The following is a 25,191-nucleotide window of genomic DNA, read 5'->3' as shown; positions in this document are numbered from 1 at the left end:
GTCGATCGAGCTGGCACAGCTCCTGTGCTACGCACGATCACCCTGACGTACCTATACATCATCAGTCGGAAACCCCTACCAGACCATGACATACAGGCATGTCAAATGTCGTGAAGTGCACATCTATTGATTTCAAAAAGTGGCAGATGTGCAGTACCCGGCTGTAGCCACTATAAAGTCGATGGAGCAGTTCTGTCATCGGGAACAGCTGATCGGTGGAGGAGTCGGATGTCATACACCACCGATCAGACATTGATGACCTTTCCTTAGGATAGGCCAACAAGTCCTGGGCTACCCATTTAAAGCAAAATGGCAAAAATATGTATTTAGCATGATTTTCTGATAAAAGACTTCCTTTAACTGTACCATGAAGAACTGTTCAACTGTTTCGATAGAAATGTATCTGTACATCATACAGTACTTCCGGGAAAATCTGATAAGTCTTGTCTGGACAACATCTTCCCTTCATGCAAAAATAAACTGTTTTGCATTTATACACTGCTCAAAAAAATAAAGGGAACACTTAAACAACAGAATATAACTCCAAGTAAATCAAACTTTTGTGAAATCAAACTGTCCAATTAAGAAGCAACACTGATTGACAATCAATTTCACATGCTATTGTGAAAATGGAATAGATAAGAGATGGAAATTATTGGCAATTATCAAGACACACTCAATAACGAAGTGGTTCTGCAGGTGGGGACCACAGACCACATCTCAGTACCAATGCTTTCTGGCTGATGTTTTGGTCACTTTTGAATGTTGGTTGTGCTTTCACACTCGTGGTAGCATGAGACGGACTCTACAACCCACACAAGTGACTCAGGTAGTGCAGCTCATCCAGGATAGCACATCAATGCGAGCTGTGGCAAGAAGGTTTGCTGTGTCTGTCAGCGTAGTGTCCAGAGGCTGAAGGTGCTAACAAGAGACAGGCCAGTGCACCAGGAGATGTGGAGGGAGTCATGGAGGGCAACAACCCAGCAGCAGGACCGCTACCTCCACCTTTGTGCAAGAAGAAACAGGAGGAGCACTGCCAGAGCCCTGCAAAATGACTTCCAGCAGGCCACAAATGTGCATGTGTCTGCATAAACGGTTAGAAACTGACTCCATGAGGATGGTCTGAGGGCCCGACGTCCACAAATGGGGGTTGTGCTTACAGCCCAACACTGCAGGACGCTTGGCATTATCCACAGAACACCAGGATTGGCAAATGTGCCACTGGCACCCTGTGCTCTTCACAGATGAAAACAGGTTCACGCTGAGCACATGAGACAGACGTGACAGAGTCTGGAGATGCCGTGGAGAACGATCTGCTGCCTGCAGTATCCTTCAGCATGACCAGTTTGGCAGTGGGTCAGTAATGGTGTGGGGTGGCATTTCTTTGGAGGGCCACACAGCCCTCCATGTGCTCGCCACAGGTAGCCTGACTGCCATTAGGTACTGAGATGAGATCCTCAGACCTTTTGTGAGACCATATGCTGGTGCGGTTGGCCCTGGGTTCCTCCTAATCCAGGACAATGCCAGACCTCATGTGGCTGGAGTGTGTCAGTAGTTCCTGCAAGATGAAGGCATTGAAGCTGTGGACTGACCCGCCCGTTCCCCAGACCTGAATCTGATTGAGCACATGTGGGACATCATGTCTTGCACCATCCACCAATGTTATGTTGCACCACAGACTGTCCAGGAGTTGGCGCATGCTTTAGTCCACATCTGGGAGGAGATCTGTTATGACCTGGTGGTCAGCACAATAATGGATCTGGTGGATAAGAGCACACGGAATGACCTGATAGTTACTGATAATATAGGACAAGCTCTGGGACGTGGGAACTTTGCTGACCGCAATCCCTAATCCTATCAACCACACTAGAAATAGCCGTGGATTGCGCCTAACGCTCCCTATGCAACTCGGCACAGCCTAAGAAACTAGCTAGCCCTGAAGATAGAAAAATAAAGCCTACCTTGCCTCAGAGAAATTCCCCAAAGGAAAAGGCAGCCCCCCACATATAATGACTGTGAGTAAAGATGAAAATACAAACACAGAGATGAAATAGATTTAGCAAAGTGAGGCCCGACTTACTGAACAGACAGAGGATAGGAAAGGTTACTTTGCGGTCAGCACGAAAACCTACAAAAAGACCACGCAGAGGGCGCAAAAAGACCCTCCGCACCGACTCACGGTGCGGAGGCGGTCCCTCTGCGTCCCAGAGCTTCCAGCAAGCAAGAACAATCGAAATAGCAAGCTGGACAGAAAAATAGCAAACCAGAGCAAAACAAGCAGTCACTTAGCTTCTGCTGGGAAGACTGGTCACAAGAACGATCCAGGAGTGAACTAGACCAATACTGGAACATTGACAGGTGGCCTGGAGCAAAGATCTAAGTGGAGTTAAATAGAGCAGCCAGCTAACGAATTAACCTGAGTCACCTGAGGAAGGAAACTCAGAAACACCTACAGCCACCAGAGAAAGTCCATGGACAGAACCAGCCGAAGTACCATTCATGACCACAGGAGGGAGCCCGACAAAAGAACTCACAACAGAGATCCCTCAGGAAACCATTCACCGCCTCATCAGGAGCATGCCCAGGTGTTGTACGGAGGTCATACAGGAACGTGGAGGCCACACACACTACTGAGCATCATTTCCTTGTCTTGAGGCATTTCCACCGAAGTTGGATCAGCCTGTAACTTAATTTTCCACTTTGATTTTGAGCATCATTCCAACTCCAGACCTCTGTGGGATATTAGTTGTGATTTACATTGATCATTTTTAGGTTTTATTGTTCTCAACACATTCCACTATGCAATGAATAAAGATTTACAACTGGAATATTTCATTCAGAGATATCAAGAATGTGGGATTTTAGTGTTCCCTTTATTTTTTTGAGTAGTGTATTTGTTGCTGAAGTCTATTTCCATAGACCTAAAATCCATATCTAGGATCCCCATAATAAAAAAAAGCACAAGCCAGAACGGAAAGGACCAGGACAACCGAGACAACCCCTACTGTGGCCGGATCTCTCAGTTATAAGTGAACAAGTATATTGCATTGTGTCAAACGCCTCCAACATGTGGGCAATCACATATCCCATCAGTGATCCGATGCCATCACGAGGATCTCAAAATCTGAGTTACGAATTTCCAAAGTTCCCATCTGTGCCTTCATCCTCATCAGGTTAAGAAGACGCTCTGCAACTGATTAATAAGTGGCAGAAAACTCTCCTTAGCTAGGATCGATTTCATCGCAGATTTTCTGCATGCAATGGTCAGCAGCAGAGGAGACAGGAATACAAGGGGAATCTATTTTTTATACTATTATGTGCATTTGAAAGCATTGTTGAAAATTAGTAAAATATGGCCGATTCCTTCCAGGCTGCAATACTACAATATGCAGACAGCTATGGCACTGATTCTAGAAAAAAAACAAGATTTTTAGAATTCTGCACAGCTCCTCTACATGTGAGACCAGCAGGAGAGACTTTAGTTATTCTTTAAATAAGAACAAAAGATTACTGAGAAGTAAACACAGCGAGTCTCCGGTGTCTTGTGATCCATAACTCTCAGACTAATGGCTATGTAAATATTTACCTATCACTTCATATATGAAACAGTACAAATGTCACCACATTGTGGCTATTGTCTTGGATCAGGTCATTTTTTTTTTTCACACTTAGGGCAGGTGCAGACAAGTGTATTTGCGATCTGAGTGCCATCCGACAAAACATCGGATGATCACACCCGGACCAATGTCTAGACTCAGGAAAAACTCGGTGCATGCCCCAGTTTGATCAGATATTTTGATTGTACTCTTCCATGCAAGTCAGTGAGTCCGTGGAAAACATCGGACTGCACTTGGATGGCATCTGAGTGCAGTCTGATTTCCATGGACTGACAGAATGGAGAAGATGGAAAAAACTTTTTCTCCATCTTCTGCTTATCTGAGAAAATCTGATCAAACTTTGCACTATGTCACCGGCGATGGCACCAATATACACTCACCCTTCATTCTTCCAGCAACCCACACTATTCTGATGAAGGTCCTGATGTAGGACCGAAACGTCAGTATTGCTTTGCAAATATTCGATTGCCTTAATAAACTTCTCTTCCGAGTGTCATTTATATAATCGATCTTGAATCTCACGAATGAGAGATACTATGGTCACCTGCACCTGCCCTAAAGTGATTGTTCAGTTCACAAAACCTACCTCTTTCTGAAATAATAGGTGAAGTGGTCCCTGATCAGGATCCTTCTCTCTTGGTGAAAAGTGGTTACATAGAGTGTTTATCGCCCTGGAGGACTTGTCCTGTCTTACATTGAGTAGACAACTTATTGAAGGACATTGTGTAATGCCTAATTTCCCCTGTAGGGGCGCTGCAAGAAAACTCAATACTTACTGCCAGGTTTTCCTATGGATTGCACAAGAGGGAAACCTTGTAATCTGTTAATAATAGCGAACACTATAAAAAAGGAACATTTGAAAATAGAAATAGTACGCCGATCTCGGACTCCCTCCCTTTGATGTGGGCTCCGGCGCTGAGCCCGCATCTTTTCTGGCACATGTCAGCTATTTTGAACAGCTGAGATGTGCCTCTAACAGCCACGGGTGGAATCATGATCCACCCACAGCTGTGAACTAGTTAAATGCCACTGTCAATCTCTGATAGCGGCATTTAACGCGCGCTTCCAGCAAGTGCGCCGGAAATCCCATCGGTGACCCCATCACGTGATTGTGGGTCACCGATGGGTTGGCATGACAAACAGATAGTAGTGATGGGTGAGTAGCTTTGTTGCTTGGGTCTCCCCGAGCACGCTCGGGTGATCTCCGAGTATTTTGTAGTGCTCGGAGACTTAGTTTTCGTTGCCTCAGCTGCATGATTTGCGGCTGCTGGACAGCCTGAATACATGTGGGAATTCCCTAACAAACAGGCAATCCTCACATGTATTCAGCCTGTCTAGCAGCCACAAATCATGCAGCTGAGGCAACGAAAACTAAATTTCTGAGCACTACAAAATACTCGGAGATCACCCGAGCGTGCTCGGGGAGACCCAAGTAACGAGTATGCTCGCTCATCATTAGTCTCCAGCAGACCTCTATGGTTATCATGCCACCTGGTGGTCGGCGCTCATAGCAAGTGAGCAATTCTGCTACATACAGGCGATCTGTTCATTGCCTGTATGTAGCAGAGCCAATCGGATTATGGCAGCTTCTAGTCTCTCACAGAGACTATTGAAGCATGCCAAAAGGAAAAAAAATAGGATTATCCCTCTTCCACCAAACTTTACAGCTGGCACATTGCAGTCAGGCAGGTAACGTTCTCCTGGCATTCACCAAACCAAACTCGTCCATGAGATGCTAGAGAAAGAAGCATGATCCATCATTGCACAGAAAACATTTCCACTGCTCCAGAGTCCAGTGGTGGCGGCTTTACACCACTCCAATGCATTGTGCTTGGTGATGTAAGGCTTGTATGCTGATGCTATTACCAGTGGAGGTTTAAACTTAATGTATGAGAATAATGGCGCCTGCGACGGATCTCAGGAGCTGGTCACAGAAGCTGACATCTAGTGCAGGCGCGTAACTCCTTGCACAGATGGATAGTCCTGGTCTCACCATGCCATCCAGGAATGACGTTGCTTGCAGCAGATGTCAGCCAAGGGAGCCGGTCACAGAGTAGAGTGATCTGTCCATCACTGGCCTCCGACAGTATCAGTGGAATCTTAGTCCTTGAACTTGGGACTGCTGCATGCACATATATACCTTGAAAAAGGCCTATAGGGCTGAAACGTTGGTTTTTCTGAGATCATCTGTCTACCAATGGGTCCTTGAATAAAAATTTCCATTTAATAGCATTTTGAGTAATTTTTCCGAATACTGGAAGGAGGTAGGAGAAGGCGGCTGGAGAAACCGGAGAGCTGTACGTTTCGGCCAAGCGCCTGAACTTGCATAAGAATGCGCTGATGGATAATGAGATGATGGAGACACGGAATTATAAAATGAAGATCTGGAAGCCATTATTACAGGTACTTTACTGCGATGACCTTACTTTACTGGTGACAGGTTCCCTTAGGCCTGTTCCTGATGACACATTTTGCAGAAAAAAAATGATCCCCATAAGAAGCGCTATGAGTTAAATATAATAAAGTATACAGTATATATATATATATATATATATATATATATATATATATATGTGAGTGGGCTGAAAGTGTAGCGGTAATCCACATGTCAGCACTCCACTGTATAGCGTCTCATTAGAGGAAACCATCTTGAATAGAGAAGCTGTCAGTACATGGCTGCATGTGGCAGATACGTGTAATTTGTGCATCTGGGTCCTGCAGCAGAAAGTGCAGCTGGAAATCACGATAAGTGAGAACCTCTTATGTTATTTGATCAGATCTTGGCAATACACAAAAATAATTTCACCGCTCCATTGCCCTCCAGCAGAATTAAGTGGCGCGCCGCTCGGAGAAGGAAAGCAGCGTGTGATTATCTGTGCGCAGAACATACCGGGAGGACTCGGGGCTGTATGTGCCCATTCTACACCCTGTGGTTATTCTGCTGAAACGAGGGCACGTCCTGCTGATGTAAATAATACGCTGCCAACAATTGAAACTTTTCTTTACTAAAGTGTCGGCCCGGTTTAGCGGGGGCCCTCATCTTCTACAGCGCCTGTTTCCTTCCCCGATGAGTAATTGACAAGTGAAGCGCATAGGTGAGGAACATAATATGTGATGCATCAAGCAGACTGCTGATCGAAAGTCTCTAGGAAAAAAGAAGAAAAAAAAAATTCAGGAAGATAATTACACGATTCATGGCTCTGTTCACACTCGTGTCATGGCTTACGATTGGTCAAGGATCATCATTCCTGGATTGAGAAGAATTGATTCTAATGAGAACCATCAGAGTTCTAGTATTTACAGCAAGAATAGCTTCAAAGACTCCATTGATGGTCCTCATCTCATGGCCAAGGTAGAGACTGGTGACCCTCGCTCTGGAGAACCTGTTCTGTCTCGCTTTACAAGACTTAATATCGATATATTCAGGCACCTGTGTAATGCTTCATTATACCAGTGGTGACCTAGGGAAATTCAATACTTAAAGGGGCGTTTTCTAGTTTCCAGGGATTGGGGATAAGTCTCCGATCGCTGGAGCTCCTTGGACCCCACCAATTCTGAAGAGCTTGGGCTGAATGGAGTGGAGGTCGATTATACCCACTACCGCTACATTGATTCTTAATGAGATAGACCAAGCACAAACCAAAATGTCAAAGCTAAGTATAATGAAGTGAGCTTTGTCTTCTCGGTTGCTGCCTATGCAGAGCACAACCGCCTATAGCAAAGTCACCTCAAATGTCGTAACCAAGATGAGAGAACATGAGCAAAGTAATAAAGACAAGATCAAATATGGAGTGCATATGGTTTAATACTGTCTTCATTGATTACTAAGAGCTTTTTATTATTTTTACACTTTTTCTAACCCCATATAAGGTTTGGATTAGGCGTCACACACCTGTCTCAGGTCCGGGCTATGCTCCCTTCACCTCCATCTGCTGAGCTCTGTTGTGCCCCACCACGTCAGGCTTTATAAGTGGCCCAGCGTGCCCCAAAGCGATTTACCGGTCAGTAGAACTTGGGAGGCTCAGTTCTTTTATATGTTTTACTAAACAGTAGATTTTTATTTTATCATTACGTTATTGCTTTTAACCCCTTGTTGTCTAAAGGTGAATTGAAAGTTCAAACACTGATGTGCTGAGCGTTACCAAATCGTATATTTGTGGTCCGATCACAAGGAGTTCCTTTCAAAGCCTTTGTTACTGTTGGAAAAGGAAATGCGTTGTACAAGTCCTTCCTTCCTTGTGAAATAAGCATTTCCTATTTTTGCTTTAACCAACTGCAGCAAAAAATTATTGAGAAACATCTGAGTGTTCGGTTGCCATATCGAGTTGGGCCCTTTGACCCACATTTCCTGTAGATGGTTAATACTTTTTTATTGAGTAGGTTCTCAGACTACTGATTAAACATTATTATTTATTATGCTTTGCTTATAGATCGCCATCATATTCTGCACTGCTTTACAGACATTAACGGCGCTGTCCCCATTGGGGCTCACAATCTACATTGTGACTTGGGTAGAGAGAGAGAGCTGACACTTCAACCTCCATTGAAGTAGGGCCTCCTGCCATGAACAGGTAATTGCAGCAGAGATCTGTTATGAGAGTCTAGAATTCGTATACTTAAAGGAGCAGAAGTACACTTCTGAATCAAGAACATTCTCTGTTCAAAAGAATTGTCTCAGACTTTCTGGAGCCAGTGGTCAGTGATGAACGTGGCGGTTTGCATCGATCCGATATTTATGAGAGATACATTTTCAACGTCGTACCGAAGGCAAACATAACATATTCACTCTCATTACAGTAAGGCCATTTTAACCCCTCCAACTTAATGTTCTACAGATGGATGATGCTATCCATGCCTTGTTTCTTCTCTATAGAAAGGGAAAATCATGATAGGAAACATGATAGCTATATATCTTACCTGAGACCTCCAAGGGCAAAGAAATCCTAAAAGTTGGGGATCTCATAAAATTTTAAAACCCTAGCACATTTCATGACCAGCCCTCATATGAGCTCACCAAGGGGAGGTATGTAGGCATAACCTTGATCTAATAAAAATCAGAGTTTGGGTTTTGGCCATTTGGCAGTCCTGGGAGGTACAGCTTGCTGTAGTTCTGTCCATTTTCCTAAAGAGTACCTCCTTTTGCTAAGCTCTGAGCCATTTCCATGGCACAGATTTAGTACTTTTCTTTTGTTATCCCATTTCTTTCATGTAATTGTATATACTGTATTGTTTCGTTCCCAATTTGTATCATCTTTGTGTATTTTTTATAAACACTGCCTACCTTTCTGGATTAAATATATAAAATGTAATAGCTCCGCTCCTCTTGCTCTGTAAACCGCACCCCTGAAGCCTCATGAGGGGTGTCCAATCGGCCTGTATAATGATTGGTGGTGGCAGACAGTAGTTCCTTTTGTTGTGGAGTTGGCAGTGATCATATCGGGGTGTATATATGTAAGGGGGTACAAGAACTGTATTGTGCCTCCAAGCCCAGCCCGTTTCCATTTTAGCAAATGTTGCTTGTATTACTTTGCATAGTTCTTAATGCTGTTTAATGTACTACTGTATGTATAGTTTTGCCCTAATGCTTCTAAAACTTACATTATACATTGTATTTTAGGGAGAGCTTAGTACTCTTATTAGCCCACTAGAGGAGGCATGTTAGGACCTTATAGTGATAGTACAGCAAATAGTTAACTTAGGAGGGGCCAGCTGTGGATAAGACAGGAGGTTTCCTGAAAGTGGGTAGTAGAGCCAGGGAGCCCAGCCAGCTCAGCAGGGCCTTAGAGCCTGGGCCACACAGTGGGCCCCGTAATGTTGAAAGATAGAAGCCCAATCATCCGAGGCTAAAGAATCAGAAATTGCAGCAGCACAGGAACGCAGGTGGCTCTAGCATGTGGCAGCTTTCTACGTGGGCAGAAGCCATTATGTCTAGTATGAAGCGGACAGGGGAATGCCTAAGAGTAGTGAAGATGGACAGGGAGGATGCTGTGGTACCGGTCTAATCTATGATTAGATTGCATGGCATTTGCCTTTGACCTGTGGCTCCTCTGTAGTTGTACCCATCATAGAATCCCATAGTAGTGTTATGATATGTATTTTTGTGATTACGCTCAATAAAAATATTTTTTTTCTATTTTGATCCTTGTTATACTGTATACTGTGTACAGAGCTCCTTTGTATAATGTCACTGGTGATCACTGTATTATGTGTACACTGACACTATATACAGAGCTCCTGTGTATAATGTCACCGGTGATCCCTGTATTACCTGTACACTATACACTATATACAGAAATCCTGTGTATAATGTCACTTGTGATCACTGTATTACTTGTACACTGACACTGTATACAGAGCTCCTGTGTATAATGTCACTGGTGATCACTGTATTACCTGTACACTATATACAGAGCTCCTGTGTATAGTGTCGTTGGTGATCACTGTATTACCTGTTCACTGACACTATATACAGAGCTCCTGTGTATAATGTCACCGGTGATCCCTGTATTACCTGTACACTATACACTATATACAGAAATCCTGTGTATAATGTCACTTGTGATCACTGTATTACTTGTACACTGACACTGTATACAGAGCTCCTGTGTATAATGTCACTGGTGATCACTGTATTACCTGTACACTATATACAGAGCTCCTGTGTATAGTGTCGTTGGTGATCACTGTATTACCTGTTCACTGACACTATATACAGAGCTCCTGTGTATAATGTCACTGGTGGTCACTGTATTACCTGTACACTGACACTATATTCAGAGCTCCTGTGTATAATATCACTGGTGGTCACTGTATTACCTGTACACTGACACTATATACAGAGCTCCTGTGTATAATGTCACCAGTGATCACTATTACCTGTACACTGACATTATATACAGATCTCCTGTGTATAATGTCACTGGTGGTCTGGTCATGGTGTGGTGGTATTTCTTCTCTGTATATTGTATTATTGGTCTTGGTATAGGGGATTGTGCGGTGTATTGCGGTCATTTGTTCTCTCTGATATTAATTAGGAGAAGATTCTTTATTTCCGGTAGAGTTTTAATGCTTTGTACACAGCGGCGGAGATAACTTACAGGGGGTTTCCTGTGGAAAAAAGTAATCACCTCTCCACAGGATAAGTGATAACGTATTGGTTGGTGGGGGTCTGACTGCTTGGACCCATTCAGCAAAATGTGGAACTTTTTATCCCCATTAGGCCGGGATCACACATACGCGAGATACTGCCGAGTCTCGCAGGTGAAAACCCAGCTCTGGCGCCGACACTCTGGAGTGGAGCGTGCAGCCGCACAGCAATACATGGAGCTGCACGCTCCGCTCCCAAGTGCCGGCGCCAGAGGAGCGTTTTCATCTGCGAGACTCGGCCGTATCTCGCGTATGTGTGATCCCGGCCTTAGACTGGAGTGGCATGTCCGACTTGACAACCGATCCATTCATTCCCTCAGTGGCTGCCCTTGTTTTTTCTGGAAGCCCCAAAGAGAATGAATGGAGCTGCGGTCAGACATCCCACCTGCCGAGGGCATTTTAAAATGGGATAATTGTCCTGTCAGGGATAAAACTTCCCCATTCTACCGATTGGTGCAGTTTCTAATGGTTGGATCTAAGCGATCACCTATCCTGTGGAGCCCATGGATCAGTGATAATTTGTTTTAACCAAAGAACCCCATTAATGTAAACTACCGTAATTATACATCCCAGTTATTGGGGCGCACGGTAGATGTGCAGCAGCCGCCGGTGTTTTACAGCTGATGCTCCGCTATAATGACAGATATTTGCATATAGCTGTAGGGTGGGCCCCTAGAGTCCATTCCCCTGGTGGGCCCCAGACACCCCAGTCCGACCCTGTCAGAGGTGTATATACCATACGCTCACTTTGAATTCCCCAATAACCTGCCTAGTAGTGGAAATAGCCGTGGCCTCGTCCATCACTTGTTAGTCATTGCGTAATTGTCCTGATGATTGGAGGTGACGGACAAACTGGTGGCAGCGGTGGTATCAGTGCGATTCTCCCTTCCTTGAGACACCTCTTTCCTGATGGCATCTGTGCTGTTCTTCATTAACCAGACTGGTGTGATGTCAGGATGGGCAGGCACGCCATGCTGGCTAATTAACAGAGGAGCCTAGAGGGCCATCAGGTAAGTGCAGGATCTTACAGCTCACGTCCAGCGGCCACAGATTACACTCATGGCTAATGACCTGGGTCATGCAAATCAATTTGCAGCAATTCTGCTCCCCACCATTTTGTTATTATGGGCTGCAGCAAAGACGTCTCTGACTCCCCACATGACTACTGCATCTGATCAGCTGTTATCTTTTGGGAAACCTGACAGTAAGGGTATGTGCACACGATGCAGATTTAGTGCAGAACTGCAGCAGATTCTTCTGCACTGTGATTTACAGTACAATGTAAATCAATGTGAAAAAAAAAAAGCTGCACATGGTGCAGAAAAATCTGCGCAGAAACGCTGCAGATTTCAAAAAAGTGTATGTCACTTCTTTTGTGCAGTTCTGCAGCGTTTCTGCACCCCTCCATTATAGAAATCCACAATGGTAAAATCTGCACAAAAACTGCACATAAAAATGCTTAAAAAACGCACAAAAATGCACAAAAAACGCATAAAAAACGCACCTGCGGATTCTGCCAGGAGATGCAGAATTATTGCAGAAAATTCTGCACCACATTTTCTACGTGTGCACATAGCCTTAAACTATGGGTTCACAGCGACTTGTGGCCACGCAACATAAGATCACAATAAAAGCTATTGTGAATGTGGTTGCCCTGAAAATCCTGCAGTTTGCTACCGACTGTTGTGTTGCTGTAACTTGTGGAGTATAACACAAACAAGTTTACTATCAGGGCTCGTGCAGACGACCATATTTTCAGTGCTAATGCGATCCAACAAAACATTGGATCGCACTCGGACCAATGTTATTCTATGGGGCACAGGAAAGAAAAATCACAACATGTACGATTGGATCCGTAAATGGGATCGCACTCAGCCATGCGAGTCAATAGGTCCATCAAAAAAATTGGATTGCACTTGGATGACATCTGAGTGCCGTCCAATTTTCACAGACTGACAGAATGGAGAAGATGGAGAAATTATTTTTTTCCAGCTTCTCCTCATCCAAAAAAATTGGATCAGAGTGTGATCAGAGTGTGATCAGAGTGTGATCAGTGTTATTAGATTGTGATCAGAGTGTGTTTAGAGTGTGATCAGAGTGTGATCAGAGTGTTATTAGAGTGTGATCAGTGTTATTAGATTGTGATCAGAGTGTGATCAGAGTGTGATCAGAGTGTGATCAGAGTGTAATCAGAGTGTGATCACAGTGTAATTAGAGTGTGATCAGAGTGTGTTTAGAGTGTGATCAGAGTGTGATTAGAGTGTGATCAGAGTGATTAGAGTGTGATCAGAGTGTGATCAGTGTTATTAGATTGTGATCAGAGTGTGATCAGTGTGATCAGAGTGTGATCAGAGTGTGATCAGTGTTATTAGAATGTGATCAGAGTGTGATCAGAGTGTGTTTAGAGTGTGATCAGAGTGTGTTTAGAGTGTGATCAGAGTGTGATCAGAGTGTGATCAGAGTGTGATCAGAGTGTGTTTAGAGTGTGATCAGAGTGTGATTGCGGTGTTATTAGAGTGTGATCAGAGTGTGATCAGAGTGTGATCAGAGTGTGATCAGAGTGTGATCACAGTGTTATTAGAGTGTAATCAGAGTGTGATCAGAGTGTGATCAGTGTTATTAGAATGTGATCAGAGTGTAATCAGAGTGTGATTAGAGTGTGATCAGAGTGTGATCAGTGTTATTAGAATGTGATCAGAGTGTAATTAGAGTGTGATTAGAGTGTGATTAGAGTGTGATTAGAGTGATCAGAGTGTGATCAGAGTGTGATCAGAGTGTAATCAGAGTGTGATCACAGTGTAATTAGAGTGTGATCAGAGTGTGTTTAGAGTGTGATCAGAGTGTAATCAGAGTGTGATCACAGTGTAATTAGAGTGTGATCAGAGTGTGTTTAGAGTGTGATCAGAGTGTGATCAGAGTGTGATCAGAGTGTGATCAGAGTGTGATCAGAGTGTGATTAGAGTGTGATTAGAGTGATCAGAGTGTGATCACAGTGTAATTAGAGTGTGATCAGAGTGTGTTTAGAGTGTGATCAGAGTGTAATCAGAGTGTGATCACAGTGTAATTAGAGTGTGATCAGAGTGTGATCAGAGTGTGATCAGAGTGTGATCAGAGTGTGATCAGAGTGTGATCAGAGTGTGATCACAGTGTAATTAGAGTGTGATCAGAGTGTGTTTAGAGTGTGATCAGAGTGTGATCAGAGTGTGATCAGAGTGTGATCAGAGTGTGATCAGAGTGTGATCAGAGTGTAATCAGAGTGTGATCACAGTGTAATTAGAGTGTGATCAGAGTGTGTTTAGAGTGTGATCAGAGTGTGATCAGAGTGTGATCAGAGTGTGATCAGAGTGTGATCAGAGTGTGATTAGAGTGTGATTAGAGTGATCAGAGTGTGATCACAGTGTAATTAGAGTGTGATCAGAGTGTGTTTAGAGTGTGATCAGAGTGTAATCAGAGTGTGATCACAGTGTAATTAGAGTGTGATCAGAGTGTGATCAGAGTGTGATCAGAGTGTGATCAGAGTGTGATCAGAGTGTGATCAGAGTGTGATTAGAGTGTGATCAGAGTGTGATCAGTGTTATTAGAATGTGATCAGAGTGTAATCAGAGTGTGATCAGAGTGTGATCAGTGTTATTAGAATGTGATCAGAGTGTAATTAGAGTGTGATCAGAGTGTGATCAGTGTTATTAGAATGTGATCAGAGTGTAATTAGAGTGTGATCAGAGTGTGATTAGTGTGATCAGAGTGTGATCAGAGTGTGATCAGAGTGTGATCAGAGTGTGATCAGAGTGTGATTAGAGTGTGATCAGAGTGTGATCAGTGTTATTAGAATGTGATCAGAGTGTAATCAGAGTGTGATCAGAGTGTGATCAGTGTTATTAGAATGTGATCAGAGTGTAATTAGAGTGTGATCAGAGTGTGATCAGTGTTATTAGAATGTGATCAGAGTGTAATTAGAGTGTGATCAGAGTGTGATTAGTGTGATCAGAGTGTGATCAGAGTGTGATTAGTGTGATCAGAGTGTGATCAGAGTGTGTTTAGAGTGTGATCAGAGTGTGATCAGAGTGTGATCAGAGTGTGATCAGAGTGTGATTAGAGTGTGATCAGAGTGTGATCAGTGTTATTAGAATGTGATCAGAGTGTAATCAGAGTGTGATCAGAGTGTGATCAGTGTTATTAGAATGTGATCAGAGTGTAATTAGAGTGTGATCAGAGTGTGATCAGTGTTATTAGAATGTGATCAGAGTGTAATTAGAGTGTGATCAGAGTGTGATTAGTGTGATCAGAGTGTGTTTAGAGTGTGATCAGAGTGTGATCAGAGTGTGATCAGAGTGTGATCAGAGTGTGATTAGAGTGTGATCAGAGTGTGATCAGTGTTATTAGAATGTGATCAGAGTGTGATCAGAGTGTGTTTAGAGTGTGATCAGAGTGTGTTTAGAGTGTGATCAGAGTGTGATCAGAGTGTGATCAGAGTGTGATCAGAGTGTGTTTAGAGTGTGATCAGAGTGTGATTGCGGTGTTATTAGAGTGTGATCAGAGTGTGATCAGAGTGTGATCAGAGTGTGATCAGAGTGTGATCACAGTGTTATTAGAGTGTAATCAGAGTGTGATCAGAGTGTGATCAGTGTTATTAGAATGTGATCAGAGTGTAATCAGAGTGTGATTAGAGTGTGATCAGAGTGTGATCAGTGTTATTAGAATGTGATCAGAGTGTAATTAGAGTGTGATCAGAGTGTGATTAGAGTGTGATCAGAGTGTGATTAGAGTGTGATTAGAGTGATCAGAGTGTGATCAGAGTGTGATCAGAGTGTAATCAGAGTGTGATCACAGTGTAATTAGAGTGTGATCAGAGTGTGTTTAGAGTGTGATCAGAGTGTGATCAGAGTGTGATCAGAGTGTGATCAGAGTGTGATCAGAGTGTGATTAGAGTGTGATTAGAGTGATCAGAGTGTGATCACAGTGTAATTAGAGTGTGATCAGAGTGTGTTTAGAGTGTGATCAGAGTGTAATCAGAGTGTGATCACAGTGTAATTAGAGTGTGATCAGAGTGTGATCAGAGTGTGATCAGAGTGTGATCAGAGTGTGATCAGAGTGTGATTAGAGTGTGATCAGAGTGTGATCAGTGTTATTAGAATGTGATCAGAGTGTAATCAGAGTGTGATCAGAGTGTGATCAGTGTTATTAGAATGTGATCAGAGTGTAATTAGAGTGTGATCAGAGTGTGATCAGTGTTATTAGAATGTGATCAGAGTGTAATTAGAGTGTGATCAGAGTGTGATTAGTGTGATCAGAGTGTGATCAGAGTGTGATCAGAGTGTGATTAGTGTGATCAGAGTGTGATCAGAGTGTGATCAGAGTGTGATCAGAGTGTGATTAGAGTGTGATCAGAGTGTGATCAGTGTTATTAGAATGTGATCAGAGTGTAATCAGAGTGTGATCAGAGTGTGATCAGTGTTATTAGAATGTGATCAGAGTGTAATTAGAGTGTGATCAGAGTGTGATCAGTGTTATTAGAATGTGATCAGAGTGTAATTAGAGTGTGATCAGAGTGTGATTAGTGTGATCAGAGTGTGATCAGAGTGTGATTAGTGTGATCAGAGTGTGATCAGAGTGTGTTTAGAGTGTGATCAGAGTGTGATCAGAGTGTGATCAGAGTGTGATCAGAGTGTGATTAGAGTGTGATCAGAGTGTGATCAGTGTTATTAGAATGTGATCAGAGTGTAATCAGAGTGTGATCAGAGTGTGATCAGTGTTATTAGAATGTGATCAGAGTGTAATTAGAGTGTGATCAGAGTGTGATCAGTGTTATTAGAATGTGATCAGAGTGTAATTAGAGTGTGATCAGAGTGTGATTAGTGTGATCAGAGTGTGATCAGAGTGTGATCAGAGTGTGATCAGAGTGTGATCAGAGTGTGATCAGTGTTATTAGAATGTGATCAGAGTGTAATCAGAGTGTGATCAGAGTGTGATCAGTGTTATTAGAATGTGATCAGAGTGTAATTAGAGTGTGATCAGAGTGTGATCAGTGTTATTAGAATGTGATCAGAGTGTAATTAGAGTGTGATCAGAGTGTGATTAGTGTGATCAGAGTGTGATCAGAGTGTGATTAGTGTGATCAGAGTGTGATCAGAGTGTTATCAGAGTGTGATTAGAGTGTGATCAGAGTGTGATCAGTGTTATTAGAATGTGATCAGAGTGTAATCAGAGTGTGATCAGAGTGTGATCAGTGTTATTAGAATGTGATCAGAGTGTAATTAGAGTGTGATCAGAGTGTGATCAGTGTTATTAGAATGTGATCAGAGTGTAATTAGAGTGTGATCAGAGTGTGATTAGTGTGATCAGAGTGTGATCAGAGTGTGATTAGTGTGATCAGAGTGTGATCAGAGTGTTATCAGAGTGTGATTAGAGTGTGATCAGAGTGTGATCAGTGTTATTAGAATGTGATCAGAGTGTAATCAGAGTGTGATCAGAGTGTGATCAGTGTTATTAGAATGTGATCAGAGTGTAATTAGAGTGTGATCAGAGTGTGATCAGTGTTATTAGAATGTGATCAGAGTGTAATTAGAGTGTGATCAGAGTGTGATTAGTGTGATCAGAGTGTGATCAGAGTGTGATTAGTGTGATCAGAGTGTGATCAGAGTGTGATCAGAGTGTGATTAGAGTGTGATCAGAGTGTGATCAGTGTTATTAGAATGTGATCAGAGTGTGATCAGAGTGTGATCAGAGTGTGATTGCGGTGTTATTAGAGTGTGATCAGAGTGTGTTTAGAGTGTGATCAGAGTGTGATCACAGTGTTATTAGAGTGTGATCAGAGTGTGATCAGAGTGTGATTAGAGTGTGATCAGTGTTATTAGAATGTGATCAGAGTGTGATCAGAGTGTGTTTAGAGTGTGTTTAGAGTGTGTTTAGAGTGTGATCAGAGTGTGATCACAGTGTTATTAGAGTGTGATCAGAGTGTGATCAGAGTGTGATCAGAGTGTGATCAGTGTTATTAGAATGTGATCAGAGTGTGATCAGAGTGTGATCAGAGTGTGATTAGAGTGTTATTAGAGTGTGATCAGAGTGTGATCAGAGTGTGATTAGAGTGTGATCAGTGTTATTAGAATGTGATCAGAGTGTGATCAGAGTGTGATTAGAGTGTTATTAGAGTGTGATCAGAGTGTGATCAGAGTGTGATTAGAGTGTAATTAGAGAGTGTGATTAGAGTGTGATCAGCATATTCTACCCAATTTTCTGGGATGAGAGAAATTATGGTCGTGTGAGTCTAGCCTTGTTTGTTGCGATGTAGCAGCTAAAAATTGCAGGTAGCTCTGTAACCCTACCATACGTGTTTGGGTTTTCCTGCAGTGCCTCCTCTGGGGAAAATGAGCATTACATATGGACCCCGGAAAATGAAACCTGGAACTCATTGGCTTCTACAAGCCTTTTCTTGGATTGGTTTTGATGCATTTTTCTCTCGTAATGTATCCATGGCTGTGTTGTTATACACAAACAATCCAGTCCCTAATTTGGCGCATATGTGAGAATTTAGCTGGACTGTATGAAGTATTAGAACGTACATATTGAGCTTTTCACAAGCCTCACCCTCTTTTAGTCACCACAAGAGAACTTGGTTTTTTTTTTCACTAATACAGTGAGGCCAGGGACGGACACAGACAGAAGAGGGCCCCTATGTAAGTGCAGTATATGGGCCATTTGCAGTCCAACAATGTGCCTGAGGCAGAATCTGTTCGCTAATATGGAGGTTGTAGGGGCCACTTTACCTCGTGGGGCCCAGGTTACACCAATGGCACGTCCGCCCATGCGTTGAGGGCATATAATGCAAGGCGAGAAACCGCAGTGCCCTTGGGGACTGAAAAATGAACATCTCTACAGATGTAAAAGCTCCAGGGCCCATGCAAACTCGATGGCAGAGAAAAAAACATATCCATGTGCCATTTATAATACTGGTGTTATCTAATGTGGCAAATGGGTCTTTGGGCCTCCTCAGGCACTGTGGTCCATTTAGGGTCTATGGACCCCCGCAACCTCTGCTTCATCATCTTATATATGTAGCAAATCCTGTAAAACTTGGATGTGATTTGTGCCATATAATGTCATGAAATAAGGGAATAGGAGACTAGAAAAAAGGATCAGACACATTGTAGACAACATGCCCGATCCTTATTTTACTTGGCACCTCCTCCCATTGGGAAATAGTCGGCATAAACCCCATAGACATTAATTGGCTGGCCGGCCGGCAAAAATGATCCGGTTGGGCCAAAATTCATTAAATGTGTATAATTACCTTTAGATCGTAACTCCAAATGTAAGAAAATTGGGCATGTGCGCGGACCCATAAAAAACGATAATTCTACCTGGTGCATGGTTCCGAGCAGAAGATCGTCCATCCATGGTCCTAGCCATATAGTGTTATCAGCTGCATCCAACGGAGTTGGTAATCGATCTTCTGATGAACATATATAGTGTGAAGAGATAACGCCATTAGAAGAGAGGGGTTGTTGTAGGACACCCATGAAATGTGACGCCTGGATGATGTAGAAAGTTACTGATTGGCCGCTCTTAGGAAATCCATGAGGATCTTTATCTTATTTATTTCTGTTGTTAATTATTTGCTGTCCGGTATAATGATTAATGGAATTTGATAAAGATGTTTACTGTAAACCAAGTACAGTACCGAGGTGAAATGTTCCCAGCTCTGTAACCTGCATTTGCAATGTGACAGGTTTACTGTACGACCTATCACCAAAGAACAGGAGCTGATCTGCAGCACCCGGCAGTGGCTGCTACCCATGACCAAAGCGGTGCAGTACTGCTAGACCTGCTGATCAGTGAGAGTGCCTGGTGTCAGATCCCCACCGATCTAATATTGATGACCTATCATATAGATGTAATATCCTATGCTTGGAGAACCCCTTATAGATAATGTTGTAGGTCTATAGGGCTCCTGAAGAAGGTACCTAGTCGTGACTTCTACCTCTAGACTTTTATAACAAGATCACTACTTGCTCAATAGACACTGAAAGGAAGCAGATGGCATGTTGGCAACAATGGATGAGCTGTAGTATTGAGTGATGAGCGAGTTTGCTTGTTAAACAAGATTTCCGAGCATGCTCAGTTGTTCTCCGAGTATTTTGTGCGTGCTCGGAGATTATGTTTGTGTCCCTGCAGCTGCATGATTTGCGGCTGTTAGACAACCTGAACACATACAGGGATTGCTGTCTAGCAGCCGCAAATCATGCAGCTGCAGGGACACAAACATAATCTCCGAGCATGCTCAAAATACTCGGAGAACACCCGAGCATGCTTGGAAAACTCGAGTAACGGACACACTCGCTCATTACTAGTAGCATTGTCTTTATCTTCTGTCCCATAGAGAAAAACGGAAGATTACACCTATTTGGCTAAAAATTTATTTATATAAATAGATTTATATGAAAAGAATAGAGGTCTATATCTCAGGAATAGAGAGGTACAGGAAGAAAAGAAAAACAGTTCAGGAGAACAGCAGCATTTACATCTCATAAAATATAAATGCAGTCAGTCATGGCCAAAAGTGTTGGCACCTTTGAAATTGTTCCAGAAAATGAAGTATTTCTCCAAGAAAATTATTACAATCAGACATGTTTTGCTTTACACATGTTTATTTCCTTTGTGTATATTGGCACAACACAAGAAACAGAGAAAAAAGGCAAACTGGACAAAATTACACACAACCTCAAAAATGGTCCTGACAAAATTGTTGGCACCTTTCCAAAATTGTTGGTAAATTAATTTGTTTCAAGCATGTGATGCTCATTCACACTCACCTGTGGCAAGTAACGGGTGTGAGCAGTATGAAAATCACACCTGAAAACAGAGAAAAGGGGGAGAAGTTGACTCAATCTTTGCAGTGTGTGTGTGTGTTTGTGCTACAGTAAGCATGGCGAACAGAAAGAGGAGAAGAACTGTCTGAGGACGGGAGAACCAAAATTGTTGAAAAATATCAACAATCACAATATAACTATTTTTCGCGAGAGACTGTTTAAACTGTAATGCATCTGTGGACTATTCAGGCCATCAGTCTTGAGTCACTGAATTCAGGGTTGCCAACATGACATTTTAATTTCCTGGACAGCGTATAAAAAAAATCATGGACAGACAATATGTTTTATAGACACATTGTAAATCCATATTAATCCATTATGATTGTAAGTGACAGATATACACAGCCTGGAATTAACTGGAGTTAATAGTTCCACACTTCTGTGCCGTGTAATATATCTTCAGCCATTATTTAGGCTGTACACTCCGCTTGACAGAGCCTGTAGGCTCTGGTCATTTGACCCCGATGACATCACAGGTCCTTCTGCACTTCTATGTTGCTGCTTGCATGTGATTGGTTAGCGTCATCCAGGAGGCAGAAGTACACACCCCCAGTGAAAACTATCTGATAACACTCATTTGGACTTAACCCCTTTACCCCCAAGGGTGGTTTGCACGTTAATGACTGGGCCAATTTTTACAATTCTGACCACTGTCCCTTTATGAGGTTATAACTCTGGAACGCTTCAACGGATCCCAGTGACTATGACACTGTTTTCTTGTGACATATTGTACTTCATGATAGTGGTAAAATTTCTTTGATATTACCTGCATTTATTTGTGAAAAAAACAGAAATTTGACAAAAATTTTGAAAATTTCGCAATTTGAATTTTGAATTTTTATGCAATTAAATCACAGAGATATGTCACACAAAATTCTTAACAAGTAACATTTCCCACATGTCTACTTTACATGAGCACAATTTTGGAACCAATATTTTTTTTTGTTAGGGAGTTATAAGGGTTAAAAGTTGACCAGCAATTTCTCATTTTTACAACACCATTTTTTTTTTTAGGGACCACATCTCATTTGAAGTCATTTTGAGGGGTCTATATGATAGAAAATACCCAAGTGTGACACCATTCTAAAAACTGCACCCCTAAAGGTGCTCAAAACCATATTCAAGAAGTTTATTAACCCTTCTGGTGCTTCACAGGAATTTTTGGAATGTTTAAATAAAAATGAACATTTAACTTTTTTCACAAAAAATTTATTTCAGCTCCAATTTGTTTATTTTACCAAGGTTAACAGGAGAAAATGGACCCCAAAAGTTGTTGTACAATTTGTCCCGAGTACAACGATGCCGCATATGTGAGGGTAAACCACTGTTTGGGCGCATGACAGAGCTCGGAAGCGAAGGAGCGCCATTTGACTTTTCAATGCAAAATTGACTGCAATCGAGATGGGACACCATGTTGCGTTTGGAGAGCCCCTGATGTGCCTAAACATTGAAACCCACCACAAGTGACACCTTTTTGGAAAGTAGACCCCCTAAGGAACTTATCTAGAGGTGTGGTGAGCACTTTGACCCACCAAGTGCTTCACAGAAGTTTTTAATGCAGAACCGTAAACATAAAAAATCATATTTTTTCACAAAAATTATCTTTTCGCCCCAATTTTTTATTTTCCCAAGGGTAAGAAAAGAAATTGGACCACAAAACTTGTTGTAAAATTTGTCCTGAGTACGCTGATACCCCATATGTGGGGGTAAACCACTGTTTGGGCGCATGGGAGAGCTCGGAAGGGAAGGAGCGCCGTTTGACTTTTCAATGCAAAATTGACAGGAATTGAGATGGGACGCCATGTTGCGTTTGGAGAGCCACTGATGTGCCTAAACATTGAAACCCCCCACAAGTGACACCATTTTGGAAAGTAGACCTCCTAAGGAACTTATCTAGATGTGTGGTGAGCGCTTTGACCCACCAAGGGCTTCACAGAAGTTTATAATGCAGAGCCGTAAAAATAAAACACATTTTTTCCCACAAAAATTATTTTTTTAGCCCCCAGTTTTGTATTTTCCCAAGGGTAACAGGAGAAATTGGACCCCAAAATTTGTTGTCCAATTTGTCCTGAGTGCGCTGATACCCCATATGTGGGGGGGAACCACTGTTTGGGCGCATGGGAGGGCTCGGAAGGGAAGGAGCGCCATTTGGAATGCAGACTTAGATGGAATTGTCTGCAGGTGTCACATTGCGTTTGCAGAGCCCCTAATGTACCTAACAGTAGACACCCCCCACAAGTGACACCATTTTGGAAACTAGACCCCCTAAGGAACTTATCTAGATGTGTGGTAAGCGCTTTGACCCACCAAGGGCTTTACAGAAGTTTATAATGCAGTGCCGTAAAAATAAAATAAAAATTTTTTCCCACAAAAATAATTTTTTAGCCCCCAGTTTTGTATTTTCCCGAGGGTAACAGGAGAAATTGGATCCCAAAAGTTGTTGTCCAATTTGTCCTGAGTGCGCTGATACCCCATATGTGGGGGGGAACCACCGTTTGGATGCATGGGAGGGCTCGGAAGGGAAGGAGCGCCATTTGGAATGCAGACTTAGATGGAATGGTCTGCAGGCGTCACATTGCGTTTGCAGAGCCCCTAATGTACCTAAACAGTAGAAACCCCCCACAAGTGACACCATTTTGGAAAGTAGACCCCCCAAGGAACTTATCTAGATGTGTTGTGAGAGCTTTGAACCCCCAAGTGTTTCACTACAGTTTATAACGCAGAGCCGTAAAAATAAAAAAAAAATTTTTTCCCACAAAAATTATTTTTTAGCCCCCTGTTTTGTATTTTCCCAAGGGTAACAGGAGAAATTGGACCCCAAAAGTTGTTGTCCTATTTGTCCTGAGTACGCTGATACCCCATATATTGGGGTAAACCCCTGTTTGGGCACACGGGAGAGCTCTGAAGGGAAGGAGCACTGTTTTACTTTTTCAACGCAGAATTGGCTGGAATTGAGATCGGACGCCATGTTGCGTTTGGAGAGTCCCTGATGTGCCTAAACAGTGGAAACCCCCCAATTATAACTGAAACCCTAATCCAAACACACCCCTAACCCTAATCCCAACAGTAACCCTAACCACGCCTCTAACCCTGACACACCCCTAACCCTAATCCCAACCCTATTCTCAACCGTAAATGTAATCTAAACCGTAACCGTAACTTTAGCCCCAACCCTAACCCTAACTTTAGCCCCAACCCTAACTGTAGCCTTAACCCTAGCCCCAACCCTAACCCTAACCCTAACCCTAGCCCTAATGGGAAAATGGAAATAAATACATTTTTTTAATTTTTCCCTAACTAAGGGGGTGATGAAGGGGGGTTTGATTTACTTTTATAGCGGGTTTTTTAGCGGATTTTTATGATTGGCAGCCGTCACACACTGAAACACGCTTTTTATTGCAAAAAAGATTTTTTGCGTTACCACATTTTGAGAGCTATAATTTTTCCATCTTTTGGTCCACAGAGTCATGTGAGGTCTTGTTTTTTGCGGGACGAGTTGACGTTTTTATTGGTAACATTTTCGGGCACGTGACATTTTTTGATCGCTTTTATTCCGATTTTTGTGAGGCAGAATGACCAAAAGGGGAGGCGTTTATACCGTTCCGCGTTTGGTAAAATTGATAAAGCAGTTTTATTCTTCGGGTCAGTACGATTACAGCGATACCTCATTTATATCTTTTTTTTATGTTTTGGCGCTTTTATACGATAAAAACTATTGTATAGAAAAAATAATTATTTTTTCATGGCAGCTCGTTTTTTGCGGGACAAGATGACGTTTTCAGCGGTATCATGGTTATTTATATCTGTCTTTTTGATCGCGTGTTATTCCACTTTTTGTTCGGCGGTATGATAAAGCGTTGTTTTTTGCCTCATTTTTTTTTTTTCTTACGGTGTTTACTGAAGGGGTTAACTAGTGGGCCAGTTTTATAGGTCAGGCCATTACGGTCGCGGCTATCCTAAATATGTGTACTTTTATTGTTTGTTTTTTTTTATTTAGATAAAGAAATGTATTTATGGGAATAATATATTTTTTTTACACATTTGGAAATTTTTTTTAACTTTTTTACTTTGTCCCGGGGGGGGACATCACAGATCGTTGATCTGACAGATTGCACAGCACTCTGTCAGATCAGCGATCTGAGTTAGAACACTGCAAGCTTACCAAGCGCCTGCTCTGAGCAGGCACTTGGTAAGCCACCTCCCTCCCTGCAGGACCCGGATGCCGTGGCCATCTTGGATCCGGGCCTGCTACAGGGAGGGAGGTAAGGAGACCCTCGCAGCAACGCGATCACATCGCGTTGCTGTGGGGGTCTCAGGGAAGCCCGCAGGGAGCCCCCTCCCTGCGCGATGCTTCCCTGTACCGCCGGCACACCGCGATCATGTTTGATCGCGGTGTGCCAGGGGTTAATGTGCCGGGGGCGGTCCGTGACCGCTCCTGGCACATAGTGCCGGATGTCAGCTGCGATAGGCAGCTGACACTCGGCCGCGCTCCCCCCATGAGCGCGGACGATCGTGTATGATGTACTATCCCGTCGGTGGTCATACGGGCCCACCCCACCTCAACA

General features: G+C 42.8%; 1 protein-coding gene across 4 annotated transcripts in view; it reads right to left on the bottom strand.

Annotated features, from left to right (window-relative positions):
- OXR1 (oxidation resistance 1) overlaps positions 1-25,191 on the bottom strand; it is a 556,560-nt gene that overhangs the window by 128,965 nt on the left and 402,404 nt on the right. The gene's annotated exons all lie outside the window — the stretch shown is intronic.

Source organism: Ranitomeya imitator, chromosome 6 (genome assembly GCF_032444005.1).
Source record: "Ranitomeya imitator isolate aRanImi1 chromosome 6, aRanImi1.pri, whole genome shotgun sequence".
Classification (NCBI taxonomy): Eukaryota; Metazoa; Chordata; class Amphibia; order Anura; family Dendrobatidae; genus Ranitomeya; species Ranitomeya imitator.
The sequence above is the reverse complement of the archived record's forward strand: the minus strand, read 5'-3'. Positions and strand labels throughout refer to the sequence as shown.